The 23,279-nt window shown below is 35.0% G+C and overlaps 1 long non-coding RNA gene and 3 pseudogenes across 1 annotated transcript; 1 reads left to right on the forward strand and 3 right to left on the reverse strand.

Moving 5' to 3' along the window:
• Positions 1-2,752: 2,752 nt before the first annotated feature.
• LOC147938789 (uncharacterized) lies at positions 2,753-3,582 on the reverse strand. Its single transcript, XR_015565493.1, has 3 exons — positions 3,277-3,582; positions 2,982-3,040; positions 2,753-2,891 (listed from the first exon to the last, which is right to left on the reverse strand). It is a non-coding gene; the product is annotated as an uncharacterized LOC147938789 (long non-coding RNA).
• A 2,791-nt stretch (positions 3,583-6,373) lies between these two features.
• LOC147938790 (F-box protein At3g49450 pseudogene) lies at positions 6,374-7,504 on the reverse strand (annotated as a pseudogene).
• Positions 7,505-7,690: 186 nt separating this feature from the next.
• LOC147938791 (protein kinase STUNTED-like) lies at positions 7,691-10,618 on the forward strand (annotated as a pseudogene).
• Positions 10,619-14,224: 3,606 nt separating this feature from the next.
• Positions 14,225-16,811, reverse strand: LOC147938792 (putative pentatricopeptide repeat-containing protein At3g49142 pseudogene; annotated as a pseudogene).
• Between the last annotated feature and the right edge of the window lie 6,468 nt (positions 16,812-23,279).

Below are 23,279 nucleotides of genomic sequence, written 5' to 3' on the forward strand. Positions count from 1 at the left end.
CATGTAGGAATGAAACTGTGAAGTGTCGTGTCAAAGATAACTACGCTTCTGAATTCATGTCTAAATGGCAATCAAACAGGTGCCATCTCATATACAAAACCGAACCTGAGTCTTGTGTAATGCGGTTTGTGAAAGTCGGAGAATATGAAGGTATGTAACATAAAATAGTTCTGATATAATCATCATAAGGTAACCAATATATTCTCTCTGCAAATGTTTATAGGGGCACCATGTATCGAAAACACATTGACCTCTTCGAAGATCTTTATAAACCACAGTTCGAAGGACTGGTAAGATTTGATTATGTAAAAATAACTTTGTACACTTTATATATGATTATGTATGATGTTAAAATAATTTTGTTTCATACACTTAATATATTTATAGGTCTGAGTTTGCTGGACGTTATTACATAAACCATGTAATGGAGCATCAAAGTGAGAGCTCGGAGATTCAGTCATAAAGAATGGACTCAGAAATGAAGTTACCGTGGCTTAATGAACTTTTTGTATATGCAAACTTTAGTATAATTTTGAATGTTTGTAGTACCAAATACAATGGTCTAAACGAAAGTATATTTATGGATTGCTTAAAATATTATTTTAATGGTCTAAACAAAATTACATATTATATTGTCCCAAATTATTATATCAAGATAATTAAAATTGACCGTAACAATTGTATTTGGCTCATTTAAAACTTTGTTACGGTCAATTTGGGCTTAAACTTTATAAATGAACTTTAAAATTTTAATAAAACTTTAAAAATGGACTTTAAATTCTAATTTATATTTTGCATATGTAGAGTAATACTATCAATAAACATTTTATTAACTATTCATTTTGTTATTTTAAAAAATGAAAAAAAAATATTTAATACAAAACTTACAATAAAATAATTTATGTCTGAACATACGAACTAATATAAAAATTAAAAAAAATTAAACAAGCTTTTTTTTTCTATTCAGTTGGGTTTTCTATTTTGAAAACCCAACTTTATATAATAAGATTTTTTTCTCAATCAGATTTTGACAAGTATAAACAAAAAAATAATTCATTAAGCATATATATTATTATTAATCAATAAATAGTAAATAACAAATTTAAAAAGAATAACATAAGTTATGTCAAAAAAAATAATATTTTTGAAATTAATTAAGAAAATAACATTATATCTACACAAAAATTATGTTTGTGAAGTGGTCATCCCTATATAAGTAAAAGAGAAGTACAAAATTGATTATGGGTCGGGTCAATTTTAAAAAATAAAACGAAATAACCCGAAATTAAAGAAACGGGTACGGGTGAGAAAAAACCGTAAAGTAATAGTTGGATCATCCGGCTATTAAAAACATTCTTTCGATTTATTTCCAACTAGTATTATACCCGGTGCTATGCACCGAAATTATATTATATTATCTTAATTGCATTACAAATTTTATAAAAAATAAACAATTGTAGGAATTTTTTATTTTTATGGTTAACAAACCCAAATTACAATTGCATGGCACACATTAACTAATTTTATAATATGTCACAAAGATTAGTGATAGCAAAAGAAAAATCTTAAAAATGCCATAAATTGTTGACTTAGTAAATATGCTATTAACTAACATAGAAACAATTTTACTTACAATACAAAAAAGGAAAATGTTCCTTACCCAAAACATGGTATAATTAAAAATTATTTGGCTGCAAATCTTTGGAATTGATGTTCTACTTTCACAAACGTCTCCAATATGAAGATCTTAACTTCCTTTGACTTTCTTAAAAATGGTTTTTCTCTCTAGTTTTTAGTGATTATTGGAGAAAGATCAATGAAGGAAAAAAAAATGGAATAGAGAACTCAGAAAAGAAGGTGAAAATGGTTTTCTTTCTACCATAAAACGTAGTAGTAAAAGGAAAACTGACACTTTTTTTATCAATTAATTTTGTTTTTATTAATTTACGTTCTGTTTAATTTTGATAAACTTGCCCACATGTCAGTATTTAATTGATCAACTAACTTATATTTAGTTGAATAAATATGTAATTTGTTTTGTTTTTCTTTTTTTACCACGATTTTTTTTTTTCGAAAATAATTTGTTTTCACATTAACTGTATTTTAGGAATTTGTAATTTTAGGAATTTGTTTCAGTTATGTAGTTTTGCTTTTTTTTCTCCACGATCTTTTTTTTTAAGTTTTATAATAGTTTGTAAAAATAATTTTTTTTACTGATGTGTCAAAGAATTATTGGTTGAGTGACTTGTGCTTTATAGTATAAAGGATTAGAACATCATCCAACTTCTCCTAACCGCCCTCGATCACAATCTTACCTTTATCATTATCATACCTCACCAAACTTCCGCGCGAATCACTGAAACCATTTAGGAAAATCAATTATGAACAAATATATATCATCAATCTTCAACAAATATTATACATACCAAATATACATACCCAATTGATCCTACTTTCGAGCAGCAAGATTTGATTTAACTAAAAGATTTGCAGTTTAAATACTCATTAATTATTATCCTAAACTAACAAATCTCATATATTCATAATTAAAAGAGAATTTCCATAGAATATACCCTAAAACTAACCTAATTAGTGACCGATCTACGTCTTCCTATAAATACCCATCAGTCATTTAGGTTGAATTCATCATACCTTCTACAATTTCTTTGATTTGTTCTTTCAAAGTTTCAATACTCTTTACAAATGGCGGCCATGGCCATTGTTCAATCAAGCCATAAAAGACTGGCTGGATGATTCAAGTCACAATTGTTCATTCTTGGTCACAATATACCATTTTCTCTGGTGAGACCATTGAAACGGTCTTAGGTGATATGGCGGTAGGTTTAGCTCAATGTAATGTTAAATGGCTCCACTGAGATACATGATATGTGCTGTCATATATGCAATACAGAACAAAATCTTATTGCAAGAACTTTAGCGCAGCTACGAATTAAGTAACCCAGTAGGAAATATAAACTTACATATCATTACGGTTACTTGGTATATGTTCTTCATCTCGATTATTGCAATTTTGTATACACTGGAAACATAAGAAATTGTATATTCATCACATACAATACAATTGCAAAGCAAAATACAATACACCCATTAAATTTGCCACTTCTCTTATTTACTTCAAACATATAACAAATGAAAGTTATAATAATAACAAATTGGTAAACTGTAGACAATATGTTTGATTTAATCACGAAAAAGATGTATTCTTATTCTACCTATAATATTATAAAATGAATGAGTGAATCATAGGCAGCTTACCAGATTAATTGTATTGACAAGGATCGGGCCAATAAACCAAAACCCAATACTGAATCTGCCGATCAAGATATCGATTGACTACTACATCTGGATGATCTTCGAATTTTCGAATTTGGGCTTTTCCGAAAACAATTGTAACAGATAAAATTCATCTCAAAGCAATCAATGTTCCATAAATAGAATAGTTGTCAGACTTGAGAAAAGCAAAGGTTTGTGTCAAATATATTTTGGAAAGTCGAGGGTTTGGAAATCGAAGGAAAACGAGATGGTGTTTAGGGAAAGAAGATGAAAAAACAGTTCTCTTTCGGTCTTTCCAATGGAGATCCGATTCATAAATCGGTAATAAAAAAAGAAAAAAGGCTCTCGGCCCAAAAGAAGCCCATTTAAATGAATCTCTGATGATCCATTGGTATGGAAATATGTTTTACAGCCTTAGATCCAGATGGATAATTACACGCAACAAAAAAAAATGTCATAGTAATTAAAGCCTAGCTTCCCAAATTTGCAACAACCATCTCGCTATTAAAATTTTAAAGCTAACATTGATAATTTTATAATGTAAATATCAATAACTCTCATAAATTAATAATCTAAACACTTTTGTTCAATTAATTTTATACAAATTAAATTATTTCTAACATTTTTACTAACAATATATACATAGAAAAATTTAACTAAATAACACGTAAATATATTCATCATTTCTCCGTGCTGTAACGGCCTTAACTGATCATTACTTTATATAAATCATATTTTTAATTTCAAACATTAAGACAATTTACTCAATATTTTTATTCTTATTTTATTTTATCCAAATTCATGATAATAAAATAATATCTAATTTAGTTTATTTTATCAAAACGCATCATATTGCCATTTACTTTTTCTTTCTACTGTTTTATCCAAATTCATTGTATAAAAATATAATCCACCATAATATATATATATAATCGATTGCACTATACTAAACTGAGAATGTAACATATTCCAATCCGCTATAGACCGAATGTATCTATGAATATTCCCCCGCGCTGTAGCGCGGGTCGGTCTCTAGTTAGTAAGTCTAATTGTAGGAGGTGCCATCACACTAGGGATCGAGTTCCGCTATCTACGAATGTAGAGATTTGGCTAATGGGTCGATCTGTTGTGGCCCAAATGTTGAAAAAAATATATTATATGTTTATAACGAAAGATTACAAAAAAGATATAAAAATATAATATTTGCCAATGGGCAGGCTTTCGATAATGTAGGGATCTATTGCGTGGGTCTTTGATTCATGTGGGTTCTTCAATGGAAGCTATCAGATAAAATGAAATGAAATCAAAGTATATAAAGCCCGCTAATTTAATTGAGGATGAGACACTCATGGAGGTTCCAAAAGTGATCCTACAGTTAGTACCATTATAAGTTTGGAAGATTAGTCGGTGAATGATGTTTCTGGTCAAAATCAAAAGTTTTTTCATTCTGAATAATGTTGATAATTCCGGTACTGAAGTAAGAGCTGCTTGATCGAGTAATAGAGGAGCGATTTTCAAATTTTGGAAGTTGGAATGGTAAACCGTATTAAAGTTGGAATGTGGTTTTCTATCGGATTTGGTTCGTAAATCGTTTAAACCCAAGTATATGGAGAAATATATGAGAACTTTTGGTTTGGGTAGAAATAAGTTGAAAATTTACGATTCGAGAATATATGAAACGAGGTCATAATTTTAAGTAGTTTTGATACAATGCGATACTTCTGAGGAGTAAATAGGTCGTCGATCACTAACTTGATTATGACATATGTCATGTTTTAGATTGTTTATAAAATTTCTATTTTGTATATTTGAATTAACTAAGCCTTATATATAGCATCGTAATTATAATTTTCAAATTTTAATTTTTATTATGTTATATTAACTTTTTCTCACTTTCACAACTTTTATTAGGTTGGTCATAAAATCATTGTGATAGAGTAGATAATTTTCTCCAGTTGTTCATCCAAAATATCTTTAGAGTAAAAAAAATTCATGTTTAAAGAAATTATGTCACAAAACAATTTTAGTAATTATTAGAACTATAATTATGCCAAAATGAAAGTAAAGCAACACAAAATTTGTATAATTTGTTCAGAAGATATTTTATAGGTGGTGATAAAAAGTATATTTTAACAATAAAATAATTTTGGATGTAAGAACATATGTAAAATATAGAGTAAAATTGTACATTCTTACTAATTAGATTTGTCTTGATGAATTATTTGCATGTAAAATATTTTGTGAATAAGTTACAAAACGTTTTAAAAATTTGACAAGAATAATATTAATGATGAGTATTTGGCAAAAGTTTTGGTGGGATATAATTTAGCTTTAAATTATTGTAATAATTGTTATAATATATTAAATATAGATATATAAATAAGTGTATGAAGGTATATAAATACAAATATGATTTTTTTCTCTAACTAAAATTAGTTTTCTATATTTAATTCAAAAAATAATATTTCTTTTTATATTTTTAAAAAATTGTTTTGGATCCAGAATTTATTCTCTTCAACAATTTTAATACCTGCACATCGTGCGGGTCCTTATCTAGTATATATATATATCATAAACATATGTTGAACTTCTTATAAACATAATAGCATATGCTACACACATGTTGAGTTCTTACATAAAGTTTATAAGAATTAAATAAAAATGCAGTAATTAAATATTAATATTTTTTATTATTATTTATTCTACTTTTAATTGTCATTAATCATTCATTAGAATGCTATAAATACTATGGAGGTGAAAAAAATAACATTTATATGTATTCAGCTATTTCTCTATAAAATTTATAAATTCTATATATGAAAGTATATTTTAGGTATAATGTAAACATTTTAGCAAATATAGATATCATAAGAGATTAATTTGATCCAATCAGATTTTTCGCATCATATTAGAACTTATTAGTTATTTTATGTATCATAAACATAATAACGTCAATTGTGTATGGTCAACTATGATCATATATATAAACCCTTCATGAATTAGAGATCGAGTCTGTAGGGTAAATAGAGGCTGTATAAGATCCCCAACTTACAAAGCAAACTAGCTGCTATATAAAGTCTCATGAAGCCATAATCGCATTCACATCTTCTACATGGTCTAGAAATGTATAAATCTTCCGACCCTTAAAAGTTTCAATCCGTTGGATTGTAACTCTTATAATAGTGTTCCTCTTCATATTGTAATAGAAAATATGGAAAGGATCATATAAACCAAGCAAAGTCAACACAATTTCACCAGTACGGAGTCATCCCAACGATATATATAAACAGTAATTTGCGACCACATTCTTCCACAAAGGCGGCAATATGTACAAGTGCCTAGACTATTTCTGTTCGTTGACATCATCTAAAACCCACATCTCGATGCATGTAGTTCTTTTATTAAACATACCATCCGAATCATTGATAACGGCACCTAACTTGCCCTTGTAATTAATCAGAGTCCGAAGCATGCAAGAACTGGATCTGAACACCATGTTTATCAATACTAATAAACTTGAACTTTTCTGACCGAACCTCAAAGCAAACTATCATTAACCGATGTCCCATAGCTTTATAAAATAAAAGCCCATTTATGCATATTGAGGAATGGAACATTCAACCATGCATTCTCCATAATAATCTTCCTCCATTTTCTAATGTCAGAACTTGATGCTTTCGAGCTTCTACTGATACACACAGCACTTTATGCTGTCTTTTAATCGGATCATACCCAAAATAGCTAGGTTTTCTTCAAATCAGTGCTTTCATTGCTTGGCGTATAGGGTAAGGTTAATTATGTACTTTACTGTGCTAGGGTTACATATCATCAGATTTGTATCTCTATTACAGAACAGAGCAAGTCACATACAGAAGGACAAACCTCAAAAAACTCAAAGGAACATGGTAAACACATGTGAGGATCTGCAGCTAAAGTCGGAGACGAGAGTTCTTGTCTAGATTTTAAAGGCTGAGGTGATGTGAAAAAGAAGCCATCTATCGTCAACATGTAAGGTAAACAGAAGACGTGGACGAGCAGAGGAGTTGGTGAGGTAAAGCTCGGTGAAATATGGAAGGCTGAGGATTGAAGCCCATTGCTTCGATAGGCAACGGAATCTTGCTATGGATTTCGCAGGCACTCTCGAGAGAATCTCAAAGACGAGATCATTTGGTATCTCCGGCAAGGAAGATTGTGAGAAGGTTAACCCCATTGAGAAACACGGTACCGGTTTAGGCTATAGACTATAGTACGTACTCTTCCACGAGTTGTATAATATATACAGGCTAGAAATTGAAATGATGTCTAATAGGATTTTAAGATTTGTAGGAGTAAGTGTTTTTGTAGATACTATTAATAAATTAAAGTTAAATATGTGTACAGGAGAAGGATCGATCACACTTGAAAAATCGACAACACCAACAACCTCTCTCTTTCTGTGAAAAAGGAAGATGATTGAAAACGGCGGAGAGAAACGGAGCTCCGTCGAGGAAGAAGAAGGTGGGTACGATTCTTGTCGGCGTGAAGTTGAAATGATTCCTTAGAATTTTCTCCTCTTTTTCAGGTGGATCTGAAGCTGAAGCTATGTCGTGGTTCGAAAAGCCAAATCGTTTTCTGCATCGAAAGTTTTAGTTGGGATTTCAAAAAGGCACCACACGATTCGTTCACCAGCTTCCGTAGCTAAATACGTAGCCAAGAAACTACCAAAGGATTGTTGGGTGATTGCGGTACACAATGGTAAAACCGTGTTCCAGAGAGAAGGTTGTCCATTATCTACCATCAATCAATCTCAAGGTTTGACCTTTTTCTTTTTTCTCTTCCCAGTTTCTACATTTTTGTATCTTAGTGATTTGGTTTTGGATGAGTTGTTGAATAATCTGTCTGTTATTGGGTGTTGTTATAAGAAAGGAAGATGTTTGGAGGATTACTTTGTTGAATGTGCTTCAAATATCTGTTACTTTGAATAAGACGACTAAAGTAGTTAGCCATTCCGAGGAAGATTCAAAAGAGGAGGATGAGGTTCAATCCAATGGCCAGAGTCTACAGCAGGCCTTAGCTGCTGCGCGTTTTGAGAATTGCGCGGTTTGTGGTTCCTATTCTTTGTCTCTAAAAGATACAAATACTCTTGGAAATGAAAGGAGTGAAGATGATGATGATGATGAGTGTCACAAAGTAATGGAGGTTATGCGGCCTGTGAATGGTCCAGAAGATTCAGGCGGTTCTATAACTATGTTGGTTGGGAAATTGCCTGAATCTAGGCCAGGTTGGCCTTTGCTTCGTCGTGCTGTTTCTACATTAGGACAGTCTATCACTACTCCTCATAGTTCTTTGTCGAAACAGATACCGGTAGTTCAATGGGCTCTGAAGCTTCCTCCGAGGGACACTAATCAACCTGGTTATTATTCTTCTGAAGACGTTTTGTCTAGCTTAAACGCAGTTGTTCCGTTTGGTATCAACTCTGTCACCAACAAGTCATCTCCCGACAAGTAAGTCCAAGAAAATTGCCGGAGGAACTAGAGGGACTTTATGAGAGGTTCTCTTCAACTTGCCGGGTTTTCAAGTACAAGGAACTCGTTTCAGTAACATCGAATTTTTCCACTGGTTGGTCCTTCTCTCATTCATTTACTTATGAATGACATATTGACATGTTGAAAATTTTCAAGCCTTATAACTACGAAATCGGATCTGATTTCAGATAATTTCATTGGAAGAGGAGGCAGAAGCCCGGTTTTTAGAGGTTGTTTGTCCAATGGGAGAGTGGTTTCTGTCAAAATTCTCAAGCAAACTGAAGATGTCTTGAATGATTTTGTGGCTGAGATTGAAATCATCACAACATAATTACACCATAAGAATATTATCTCACTCTTAGGATTTTGCTTTGAAGACCATAACCTATTACTTGTATAGAATTATCTTTCAAGAGGAAGCCTCGAAGAGACCCTTCACGGTACTTGTTAGACAAGCTCTTGCCTTTTTAAGCAACTCATCAGAGATTCTATTATGATCATGGATCTAACATATGCTTGGTTTCATAACCAGGAAACAAGAAAGATCCACTTGCATTTTGTTGGAGCAAGAGGTATAAAGTAGCTGTTGGAGTGGCCGAGGCATTGAACTATCTGCATAACAGTGCTTCACAACCCTGTCATCCACAGAGATGTTAAGTCATCAAATATACTATTATCTGATGATTTTGAGCCACATGTAAAAACAAATTTTATCGGTTTTTTTTCATATGTCAAAGAGGCAAGAATACTAAAAAGTTATATATACCTTGTTCCCAGCGTTCTGATTTTGGGCTTGCGAGGTGGGCGTCTATATCTACAACTCATATAATCTGAATCTGGTTTTTGGCTGATGTTTCATGAGAGTTCTTGAAAATGTTCTTATGGTAAGCTTCTGTTTCTTGTTGCAGATACTTGGCTCCAGAGTACTTCATGTATGGTAAGGTAAATGATAAGATAGATGTCTATGCATTTGGTGTTGTTCTCCTCGAGCTACTATTTGGAAGAAAAACGATTAGCAGTGGATGTCCAAAGGGACAGGAGAGTCTAGTCATACTGCATACCAATTAAGATCAAAACCAAGCTTTTTTCTATACTCTTTATTGAAAACAAGTATGTATGATGTTCATGTACAGGCCAAACCAATTCTAGATGATGGAAAGTATTCTCAGTTATTAGATCCGAGTTTGCGGGATAACAACAATAACGACCAAATGCAGAGGATGGCGTTAGCTGCTACTCTTTGCATTCGACGTAGCCCTCAAGCTAGACCGAAAATGAGCATTGTAAGTCAAGGTTTTAATCTAGTAGCCGTTTCATAGCTCTATGTAGTAATTATCTTAACGAATGTGGAATGATGCAGGTCCTAAAGCTACTTAAAGGCGATGAAGACACGCATGAGTGGGCACTGCAACAAGTGAGTAATTCGTCAGAGATGCTCAAGGATGAGCAATGTCAAAGATCTAACTTGCAGTCACACCTTAACGTAGTGCTTCTTGATGTTGAAGATGACTCTATCTCCCATGGGAAGCATCGAGCAAGGCGTCTCTGTTGAGGATTATCTAAAAGGCAGGACAAGCCGTTCGTCGAGCTTCGACTAATAACCCATTTTTACTGAATCTATTGTGTGTGTGTAGAAATGGAAGGGTGCTCTTTGAAAATGGGTGGGTTGGTGGAATCGTGGAGTTCTTTTTAGCCCCTCCTTCCTCACCTGTTTAGTAAGATTTAAATGGGGTTATTGTTAAAATAGGCCTTTTTTACCCAAAAACTTTTAAATTGGGCATTTCTGTCCGTGCTCTCGGTTTAAGACATTTCTTGGTGAAGCAAATGACGGTTCTATCCTTAGTGATTAAGAAACAAAAATTCCACTCATATCTTATAATTTTTCAGCGTTCAATAAGTTTGCAAACTTCATCATTCAGCGTTCGATCATTATTCTGAGATAAAAAAAAAAAAAAACAGGAGTCCAAAATAGAATAATGACATTTTTGATATTTAATAAAACGGGATTGATCGGTAATTATGAAGCAAATAATTTAGAGTCGAAACGTCGAGGGGAATAATTATGAACAACGAACACAGACTTCACTATAAAAAGAAATAAATCTGCAAGTAGACAGCTAAGCTAAAATAAAATCTTATGAACAACGAACACAGACTTCACTTATCTTCGTGCCAACTTATTCATATTTTGTTTTTCAAAGTTGAGACTGGAAACATAAATGATTTTCAAACTGCTTAATGACCTCATTAGGCACTTTTCTTCACCTCTGCAGGCTGCAGCCTTAGTGATGTCGATAAACTTAGGCTGCAAAAGCAAGAATGAACAAATAAGTTGTGAGAGCCAATTTCCTGAGTTCATCGTGTACCTGTACATATATAAATGTAAGAAGTTGTGAGAGAAAATAATTTGGCTTTCCCATCATATCATGACCATATGCAATACGAGGAAGAAGGAATAAACTAAACCCTAAGGCCGACAGGTATCCAGAACCCAAACATAATCACACAACAACCGTTCATATCAGATATATAACAAACAGAGCATAGAGATCGACCAATCAAATAACTCTAATTGGTAAAGGAAAGTGTCAACCAACGAAGAATCAAATAATTAAACAGAGAATACATTATATAATATAGACATGAGATACATCATGGAGGAACAAGGGGTTTAGTAAACCCTAAGGGACAAAGGCAATGGGAGGTTGGGAACCCAAACAAAATGAGATAAGACATGATATTGCAGAGAGACCACATTAAGCATAGTAACACCAAACTGTTTTAGCAGATTATCTAGCCAGTGAGGAGGCACAAGGGGTTTAACTCCAACCTTCTTGTTTGGGATGTATCTTGCTATTTCCGGTAAGTCTTTTTTGGGGATAATGCTTATAGCTGTGGTAATAAAAACGAGAGGGAAATGCTTGTTGTTGGGACTTTGGTAGGAAAGAAAAAAAGTGCTTGTACTTGTCTTCATTGAGAATAAAAGAAAGAAATCGTTTTTTTTTTTTTCTTTCCTGTAAACAGTTTACACTTATTTTCTCGTATTTGTATTTGTAAGTATTGATCCTTCAGAATTGCAGTTTGCTCAAGAGATCCCTGATGACTGGTTCCAGAGTGTATGCCTGATTGTTATTATTGTCTCCAAGGTGATAACTTTTGCTGTAAGAAGTCTCAGTTTGCAAGTGTTCTCATACGCAGTTCTATTTCTGACTTTCTCCAATGCCTAATGGGGGAAACACACAGTAATGTAGGTAGGGTAATACGTTTCCAGTGACAAGTGTTTATAGAGAATAATACAAGTTGCTTTCTCATTTTCTGGGGTGAAACACAGTGATGTAGACCCATAAATGAAATCTTGGCTTTTAGGCCTTTCTTCAATTTGTTAGTTCGCTTCCAAGCTTTATAGAGTATATATAAATACTACAGTTTACAAATCAAGATCTGCAGATTACTACACAGATCTGCAGCTATTATAATATGAAGTCATAAACTACTACTACTAGTAGTCTACTCACTACTACCATACAGTGATGAACCTAAAAAGAAGCCTCGAGATTGCAAATACAAATCTTGTAGGATCTCTCGTTTTGCTTCATATCCAAGACTTTCTTATAGAGTCTTTGAGTGTCACTTAAGATGTACTTTAAGAGCAGTGTGGTGCGGAGTTACTTGCTGCCTAGTGCCTACAATATCTATGCACTCTCTAGCATCAACACGCAAATTTGTCAAACGTTTTTCATGTAGCCAGGGTTTGAACGCACCTTCAAGAACTATGTTCTGCAAAATAAGCAAACCGCAAAAGACATTAATCCATGGCGCATACAACTCTTACATTCAATTTGTTATTTTGATAAAATTATGCATTCAAGGTTTTATGGTAACAAGGGGGTTTACGAGACCAATGAAAACTCACAACTTTGCACATGTTGTAGCCAAGAAAAATCAATGAAACAGAAAACTCTACCTCTAAATAAAAGAAAAATCCGCGCAACAGGTTTAAAGATCGAGGAAGATCCCTCAAATAACGTTGATAAATCTTGTTGAAATCTGCAGAATCAAACCGAAGTAAATTTAATATGGTTACAATCGAGTATATGTTCACTGGAAAGCAAAGGTAAAACTACAGGACATGGTGAATTAAATTCCACCAAGAAAGTATCACGAATGGAATACATCATTTCTAGCAATACTCAGATTATAGTAATAAGCAGATATCCCAACAATTGTGAATATCCAATTAAAGATGTATGATCTGCCTAAATGTAAGAAATCCTTCAGCAACCTTTCCTCTAGAGACTTAGAGTTAGCTGACTGAGCCTCAAGCTAGCCTTTTATATAGCGCAAAACAATTATCTATTCGTTAAACAGTTTTATCTTTGAGAAGATAGTTCAACACACTACACATCCACAAGAACACATTGTACAAGTTGTTTGTACCTGTATACTTTTCGAGATATGACAGTGCCAACTGGTCTTCAACATTGTATTCAATCTCTCTTCCATCTCGTAATTGCCTAGACCGAGTCAATTGTCTCTTGAGTGATGCCTCAGTATAGAGTCGCAATTACTCTTTCTCATCATAGGGATTTCTGAGAAGTTCCATTAGCCTCTTGCTAAACGAAGAGTTGAATAAATCATCAGGTTCAACACCATCTTCAAGATCCTTGGAAATCATTACAACAAAATGAAAAATGTCAGCATAGAAAATTAGAAAGAATCAGAAAAGACAGATTTCAAAATAGAAGTAAGAGAATATAATGAAGGTATTCATACTATCACTTTGCCGTCTTTCGATGCCTCGAATGGGGTATTGCCTCCATCCGGAAACGGGTAATCACTGACTGCAATAATATCAGGATCTGACAAACTCGCTACATCTTTCACAGGTTTTACTTGTCGACCAGATTTAACAATGGTAATGGAATTTCTCAGATAAGCTACGTAATATAAATAGCTTTTCTCTATTGACGATAGGCTCTCTTTATTTTCCTTCTTGCCAGGTTTGAAAATGTGAAATAACTTGTCTTTGACATGACCTCTAGACTTTGGTTCATCATTGTGCTTGACATGACCTCTAGACGTTCATCTTCATCTCTATATAAAACATAGAAGCAAACAGACCAAAAGGAAAACAGAGAAATAGAAACCCTAACAGTTTTTTCTATATCAATTAAATAGGAATTTTAAACAAAAAGGAAACGTTCCTAATACGTATCAGAAAACAATTAACACAACCCATAAGGTCCCAACAATAATGAGAAACTAGAGGAGACAAAGACATATACATTGATATATATATATATATATATATATATGTTGTTAGGTAATGTGTAGGGATTTGTGAGTGAAGTAGCAGACTCGTATACAACAAAGCCATCTGTTCTCATGAGTGAACATCCAAAAGCTGAAAAGCGTATAAGAAGAGATTGATCAATTTCGAATATTATTTTGTAAAACAAAATCAAAAGCTACAATATGTTTAATAGGTTGACACAGAATCAGACATATATACAGTAGATATTAAAATTAACCTAGGCATAACCACTGAGACAAGAAACGTTAAAAAAAAAAAAACCACACACAAATCAAGTTCGTGAACAACAAAGCATACAACAAATCAAAATCCAGGAAAAACAAATCGTGGATATGTGTTTATTCAGAATCATATCTAAGCAAAATAAGTTGGAATTGAGACAATTTCTCAATGAAAATATAAAACAAAATCCGCCGAAACTCTTATATTGAGAGGACAAGAAAGAACACGAGTGCAAGAGAAAAATACCTTTAACATTTAGTTTCTCAGTCACCAATAATCACCACAAGAGCAAACACCAAACCGCGGAACACATGAAATCTATTGGTGTCTCTGATGATGATCTCACGAGAAGTTATCTGCGAGATAAGCTTTGCTGCAACATGAAAATCTCCACAAATCCTAAGATTCTTCGTTATTCTTATGGCGTTATTACTGTCTTCTTCCACTGTGTTAATGAGAGCAAACACAATGGCTAACTTCTCACTGTGAACAGCTAAATGAGTTTCTTTATCTTCTTCTTCTACATCGTGAAGTGCTGATTCTGAATCAGGAACATAACCTAACTCTTTCATTTTCTTTACAAAAACATCCAGCTCTCTGTATATATCTCGTCGGACTGCGGGTGTGTCCTGTCGCCTACTAAGAATGTATGAATTTCTCCATTGACCTCAACATTGCTTGATCCGGGATTTTTCTTTAACCCTTTGCTCTTCATTATATGTCTGATGTTTGTCACTTGTTCCCATCTTCCAGCCTTTGCGTATGCGTTAGAAAGCAATACGTAGTAACCAGATTGCTCTGGTGCTAACTGGAAAAGTTTATCAGCTGCTAATAGACCGATGTCTGTACCAGAATGCACCCTGCAAGATCCTAATAGGGCTCCCCAAACTCGTTTGGTTCCATTGACATTTTCTTGTATGAATTTGTAAGCTTCTTTCACTTTCCCGGCTCGGCCAAGAAGATCCACCATACAAGCCAAATGCTCTAACCTAGGAGTGATCTTGTAATGATCTGTCATGAGTTTGAAATAACTCCGACCTTCTTCTAGTAATCCTGCGTGGCTACAAGCAGCGAGCGTAGTGACAAACGCAATTGAATCAGGGAGGAGACCCGAATCTTGCATTTTCGAAAACAATGCCACTGCGTCACAGCCTCTTCCGCTGAATCCATAAGCTGAAATCAGAGCTGTCCAAGACACACAACATCACGTGACTTCATGTTCTCAAACACATCTCTCGCTCTGTCTAAACATCCACACTTCGCATACATATCGATCAGTGCGTTCTCTAACAACAGATTTGGTACTAGCTTCTTCCTCTCAATGTATCCATGGATTTTCTTACCAAGAGACAGAGCAGATGTATCTCCACAAGCAGGTAAAATACTTGTGATTGAGACTGCATCAGGTTCGAAAACCCATCAGCCTCCATTCGGGAATACAACTCCACGGCTTCAACAGGCATCGCGTTTTTCATATACACACCGATCATCACATTCCACGAAATCAAACTCTTTTTCCCCATTTTGAAAAACATATCTTTAACATATTTAACGTTTTCAGGAGTTGTATTGCTCACTGCTGCTAAAAGACTAGCCATCGTGCCAGCATCATGGCTTATCTTCACAGACTCCAGTTCCTTACAAACTTCCAAAGCATCATCAAATCTCTGATTTTGGGCATAACCAACAACTAACGAGTTCCAAGAGACCACATCTCTTCTTGTCATCTCATCAAGTACAAGCCTTGCTTCAGATAAAAATCCACACTTTCCATACATAGAAACTAAACCGTTCCCAACAAACAAAGTGGAAGAAAGCCCAACTCTTGTAGCGGACCCATGAATCTTTTTCCCAATGACAATATTTCCAGAGCAAGAACACGCCTTTAGAACACACGGGAAAGTATAATGATCAGGTTTAACATTACATCCACACATCGTTCCAAACACTTGAATACCTTCACGATAAAACCCATTATTCACATAGCTTCTGATCATAACATTAACGATGATGATTACGTTTCTCTCAGGAATTTCCTCGAACACCTTACGTGCTGATGCTACATCTTTTAGAGAAGCATAAGCTCTCATAAGTTTAACACCCAAAGAAGAATTGTGGCGTAAATCTTTCATAATGATCCTGGAGTGGACTGTTCTAAGTGTTCTGAGATCTGGGTAAGTGTCGAGTACCTGACCAAAGCAGGAGAGCTGTCTCCTGTGGTGATTCCTCATCGAGTTCCAATTTGGGTAGGGACGAAGATACTTTTCGTGATTGAGATTCTCTGAATTTCGGAAAACGGAGAAGACGGAGATCGACATTGATGCGTTTCATGAGCTTTGAAATCGAAACCTCATCACTATCATCAACGCGTCTAGCAACGGTAAGTTCGGTTAACGAATAACGATGTGTGTAAGCCGGTTATAGAGGTTCAACCATCAAATATACTTAACCCGAATCAGACCGGTCTCACATGGCCAATTGTGGGTTTTAATGTTTAATTTGATGTTTTAACACAGTCGTCATCTTTGAGCTTTGTAATCATCAGTCACAACTCACAAGGTTCATAGCTTGTTAATTGTTAATTTGTATATGTCCCATTATATTTTTTTACTAAGTAGGTTTAAGAATTTTCAAGGATTGTTTTACTTTTTGGTCATTTTATTTAAATCAAAAACTTTTGTTGTGTAGATAGAATTATTGTCTCTCTTCTTGGTACTTAATTGAAATCTTTAACAACTATTTCAACAATTTTATTAAACTAGTTTTACTTTTCCTATAATGTCATATTTTCTAAGCAATATATATATATATATATATATATATATATATATATATTTTGAATATCACCTATAAGAATTATTGCTATCAACTATTTTGGACTGTATTACAGATATTCATAAAACAAATAACATAAGTTATTTATTAAAAATGTTATAAAAGCAAATACTAGAGAATGTCAACCGACCATTTTTTTTGTTTTTAATATTAAAGCAAATACTAAGAGCCGTTAGATGGGAAATGAAAAGAACAAAACTTTATAATAAGAATTTTTTTTTTTTTTTTTTAAATATTAAAGCAAATACTAAGAGCCGTTAGATGGGAAATGAAAAGAACAAAACTTTATAATAAACATTTTATTATTATTATTTTTTGACAAATCAACGTCTCGACTCATCTCTCTCTTTCTTTCTTTCTCTCTCTCTCCTAGAGTTTCGTCTTCCTCTTCTTGATTCTTCTTCCATTGCAAAAACCACCATGAATCCGCTTTTACGAAACTTGAAACGTCTTCCTCGTGACCTAATCAACGAAGTGTTGATTAGGTCATCACCAGAAACCATAAAGAGTTTAGCGGTGTTTGCAGAGATCTCTCCCATCAAATCGGCTATTGAAGACCCAGCCTTTATCGAGGAATATGATGAAGATATATTGGTCTTGTTACTGGTTATAAGAATCAAGAGAGATGATCAAGAAGCAATGGGTAAACCTGATACAACCGAAAGTACAGACACAGATGCAGTGAACGTTGCAGTTAACAAGTCAGACACAAACATATGTTGAGAAACAGAAGCATTGATCAAGTTGGAGCATGTGTAACCAGCTACAGACACAGACGCAGTAATTCCTCAGATAGAAAATCAGAGAATCTACCACAGCCAAGACAGCTCAATGTAAAGTCACATGGAATGAAGTGACGTGTTGAACCTTGGAGTCTTAGTGAGAAGATCCAAGAAGTGAGAGCTCAAACAATCATGCTTTAAGCTCATGAGAACAAGTCTTTCATTAGCAGTTGAGTAACTCTGAAAGTGCAACAGAGCAGAAAGAAGGTATCAGCTGCATCATACAACTTAGCAGAAGTTTGTTTAGCAGTTGAGTAAACTTGAAGTGCAACAGAGATGAAAACAGAGCAGACAACTTGTAGTGACTGTGTAGTGCTACAGAGCTGGAAACAAGAGATGAATCGTGAAGAGGTTGTGTAGTGCAACAGAGCAGAAAAGCGTCAAGTTGCAGCAAACAGTGGAACGGCTGTGTTAGAGAAGCATGCTTGTGTTAGGTACGACAGGAACAAAAGCATGGGTCAAGTTGACAAAAAGAGAACAAGCTTTTACCCAAAAGACAAGAGGAAGAAGCTTGTGGAATCTAGGGTTTGTGGAGAACTCTAAGAGGTATAAAAGGAAGAGGTGGTAGCAAGGAGAAGCTTACGCACCCTAGACCTAAAATTGAGAGAAGCACACATGTTGTGTGTGGTGTTGTCCCACCAACAAGATAGAGAATATGTTGGTGGTTTTTGTAGAGGTTCACACTCGTTGGAAAAGACAAAGAGTGGTGGTTCCTTTGGTTCATGTAGATAAGAGTGGTAGGCACAAGTGTGTGCTAGATACCATTGGCAAATGTGACTTTTGCGTTCTTATTCTAGTGAATGATTCTGGACTTGGTCCCGGGGATGTAGGTTATCCGAACCCCGTTAACAAATCTCTTGTGTCGTCTCTTCACTATCCTTTCATCTCTCTGTTAAGCATCGCTCATACATATCTGTCATACAAGTCTGTAGATCTAGCACGCATCTCATTCTTTTAATTGGTATCAGAGCAGGAAACCGATTTGAGATTATACTGTCTCTAACAGGTTAGATCCTGAGATGTGTCTAGATGAGGAAGAAGAGCTATGATCTTATTTGGAGAAAATCAAGTGATGGGTTCTATCCAGGTTGGTGAAAATGAAGAACAAAGAGATGAGAGAAAGATGACGACGGCGGATCTGTTTTCAAACTCGTCCGAAGTTGTTTGTACAGTTCATCGGATTTTTCAGTGTCATCTTCAAGATGTCTTGGTTCTCGTGCTGTGAGAAATTGTAGTCGAAGAAAGGAGAAAGGTTTTCTCACATGGGTATTTTGTGTTTTTCGTCGGCTTTCATCTAAATTCGTAAATCAGGCCCAATAAAAGCCCACAAGGAGTTGTTTTAAGGTGTTGGGCATGTGAAGGTTTTTACCACGTGTGGATCTGGTTTAAAAAAATCAACAAGTCAACGAGAGTCTTCTGCTCCAGTTTGGTGTTTGCCATGAAATTAATAAAGGATCTGTTGATGCTCAGAGATTCTTCGTTGTATGTGCGTTGTCACAAGAAGCTGGAAGCAATAGGTATGTTTCCTAAAGCTTCTAGATTTGGTTTGGTAGATTAGCCTTCAAGTTTTTGCGATTTTCTTCATCATTGCTTTTGAAGTTTATGTTCTGACGCCGGAAATGCTGTGAGCCGTTGTGAATTGTTTCTTGAGCATTTCATAAAATTCACTGGAGATTATGGTAACAATATGAAGTATATATCATGGATTTGAGGTGGAATTACATCATTTTTGAAATTATAAAGTGAGTTGGAGGCTAAGAAGATGTCACATGATGCTCATTGTTGATAACCCAAATCTGGGGTGAGTCCTTGTTCTGTGTCTCTAACGGTAAAGAGAGAGAGACGAAGTGTTGTGGTTTACATCTGATTTTGAGTGAGAGAAGAAGACGTTCATCTCTCTGCCGCTGAGGATTCAATGGTCGTTTGATTGGTTCCTTGCAATCACAAGTGTTACTTGTGTTGGGACTTTAGAGAAAGAGTTAATAACACAATCTGGTTATTTTCTCTAATTTGAAAAGAAAGGAAGTGATTCTCGGCAAAGAATTATGATCTCTGAATCTGGGTGTCTATGGAAGTGAAGAAGAGCTTGTGTGAGGAATGAAGCTTGATCCTCACTAATGTTGAAGTTTGTCGCTGATGCCTCTTAAGAAAGATGAGGAATTGATCTTGTGTGGTCTTGTGTTATGTTGGGTTTCTGGTAACTGTGCAAAGGCCTAGTGTGGTATTATATCTAAGCCCATTACAGAAAATGGTGAAGATAGGTCAAAGCTGCAGGTGACTGTGGAGTTCGACATCAGCCACATGTTTGGGTTCAGTTTGAGCCTGTATGTATTCTTGAAGAAGCTCGTGGAGTGTTGCGATCTAATGGAGATAGAAACAGTATGGTGAAGAAGTGATCAGGGAAGGGCTGAATTGCATGAGTTGTTTTGTAGAGGTTTGTCTCAGCCTATCAAAGATGCTCCTAGCTAAAGAAGAAGACTTGAGGTCATATTGATTGGTTGAGATCACAAGAAAGGGAAGTATCATCAAAGGATAATCATTTGGATTATGGGTCTTATGAATGTTGCTGGCTTTTGAGAAGAGATCAAATGAAACATTTTTTTCAGATACTGAGATCTACAGTCGTGTTATAATTTCATACATCAAGGAAATTGTGGTGTCTCTGGTATGTGTTCTTCTTCTACATTTTCCTTTGACTTCAGATCTTGGTTTCTAGTGCTGGCAGATCTTTTGAAAAATTGGAAATGAGATCTTCTCAAGGACATAAAGATCTCATTCTGGTTCTCTGTGATATTATTGGAATCTGCTTTTAAAGTTGGTTGTTTGCAGAGTTATCTTCTGGATATGTTTTGGGGATTTGGTCATAACTTCCAAACCGTAACCCCAAACCATGATCTGCTTTCACATGTGGCTTTGTATCTCTGATGTTGATCTTGCGACCAAGTTGCAAAAGTCTCTGGGTTGAGTTGCTGCTTCGTTTGTGTCGTGGATCAAGAAATGGTGAAGAATTTTTTATGATAGATATATCAAGGTCTTTGAAGTCTGCAAACAGATGAGTCTATGTTGATTGTGTGTTTCCTATGGAACAGTTTTTGGTTGAAACACATAATCAACATTGGGGAGAAAAACAAACTCATAATGTTAAAAGAAGAAGATATGAAGAAGTTATGAGTTTGATGGAGTTGCAGGCTCATGAAGCTGGGTTCTTGTCTGACTTTGCCTCTGCGTTTGACTTTGCTGTATACCTCGGATTTCTGTATTGAAGGATGTTTTGGAATTTTGAAAGCAGGATCTTCCCAATGATATAAAGTTCTCCTTCTGATTTTGTGTCATTTGATAGGAAACTGTTCTCAAATTTAGCTGTTCGCAGGGTTTTAGCAGTTTGGATATGCTTTGGATTTTGGTCTTAACTTTCAATCCACAAACCCAAATTGTGATCCGCTTTCTCCTGTGGCTTCATATTGCTGTGCTTGATCATCCCACAACATTTTGAAAATTTCTGGGCTGTTTTGTTATTTCGTATATGCTCTGCATCAAGGCAGGAGAAGAAGCTCAGTTCAAGACCTCATGGTTGGAAAAAGAAACAGGAGTTATTAATGTTCCTAGGTCAGGTAATCACAATCAAAGTATTAAGATCCATCAGTGAGTAAGACGAAGTTAATTGTGAAGAAGTGTGGAAAGTCATCTGATCTGAATGTGAATATCTTGCACCAAAGTCTGAAGTGGTCAAGGCAGACATTCACCTCTATGTCACTACCTCAAACGTATGTCAATATATGTAAAATCTTCTGCGTGATGGAATATGTTTACAAGGAATTAATCTCTGCTGGGAGTTAGTGTCACGAGAGAAGTGTTACTATGGATATGTGAAACACATTTGTTTCTGTTGAAAATTCTTATGGGTCTTGGAGGTTTAAGGTTTTAGTGAGGAATGTCCTTGAAGCTCGTATCAGTTGATATTGGTTTTGTTCTCAGTTGTGCCTTGTATTGGTTGGGATTGTTTTCAAGTAAGTTGTTGCAGAATATTCAAGAAGACATCTGGGTGTTAGAAGAGAAGAGTAAGAGCGCTAGATTATTAAATTTCAAGAGAAGGATTCACTTTCACTAGTAGTATAAGATGGTCGGGATCAATCTGAGGTAGAATACTCAGAGTTGTGTAACTCCAGTTCAGTTCTGCAAGGTTAGCTTAAGTGACATCTGCAAGGAGATGTTGGTCGGGATCAATTTGAGGTAGAATACTCAGCTTTGAGTAACACCGGTTAAGTTGTAACCCAGGAAGCTGAAGTGCCTTGTCAGTGAAAGTTGGGACATCGTTTTTGAAATTCAAGAAGTTGTTGCTGCTCCAGGTTTTAAAAATCTGAGGATTTTATATGAGTTCCTTCTTATGTGTTTTTGAAGAAAGACGTTCCAAATATTGAGATAACAACTGCTACAGAAGCTGCAATCATCTGTCTTATTCATTGGTTCACAGTTGGGATCACAAGATGTCGTTCAAAGGTTGGCTCAAGGTATGTTCATCTGGATTTATCTCAACGTTGCTCTTAAGCTGAAATATAGTTTTCTGGTTAAAGTCGGTGTGCACATGTGGTTGATATTATGGTCATGATGTCTTGTTCGGTGTTGCAAGAAACTGTTGTGTGCGTGTGGTTTTATACCCAATCTCTGGTTTGGTATATTGCTTGAGGTTCAGGAGGAGTTTCAAGAAAAGCATAGGTGTGATCTGTATTGTAACTAGTTGATATGGAAGAGACGTCTACTTCATGAAGTACAATATCTGGATATCTGATCTGACTTAGTAAAGAAGAGCGTTTTGAAGCCTATATTTGCAAAAATGGAAACAGCTCTAAATCAAGGCTATTTGAGCAAGCAAGTCTGCAGAAGCTGAGGCTATTCAGTCAATGCTACATTTCACAAGATCATCATGGTTCGAGAGAATTGTCTATGTTTCCGCTGTGACTACAAAGGTATTAAGTTTGATGATCATGTTAGTTTCCATTGTTCAAAGGCTGAACTTCAAAATGAAGCACAATGATTGCTAGTACTAAGAGGTTCTGATCAAGTTAAGATTCATGAGGTTCAAAGGGGATTTTAAGATGTTTGACAATTGTGTTCTCAAGGAAGTGTTCTCGGCTCAGTACTGGTTTGTGTTTTTGTCTTCAGAAATTAGCTGTTCTGTGCGTACAGCAAGCTTTGATCCTGATCCTATTGGCGACAGCGGTACATTTCTGAAGATGGGTTAACTAGTTCTGAGCTACTCTCATCTGTGTCATTGTAACCAAGTCATCATTATCATTGGTTTGATGGCTGATATCATGTTCTGGTTTTATG

This window comes from Camelina sativa, chromosome 9 (genome assembly GCF_030686135.1).
Source record: "Camelina sativa cultivar CO46 ecotype springtype chromosome 9, ASM3068613v1".
Lineage (NCBI taxonomy): Eukaryota > Viridiplantae > Streptophyta > Magnoliopsida > Brassicales > Brassicaceae > Camelina > Camelina sativa.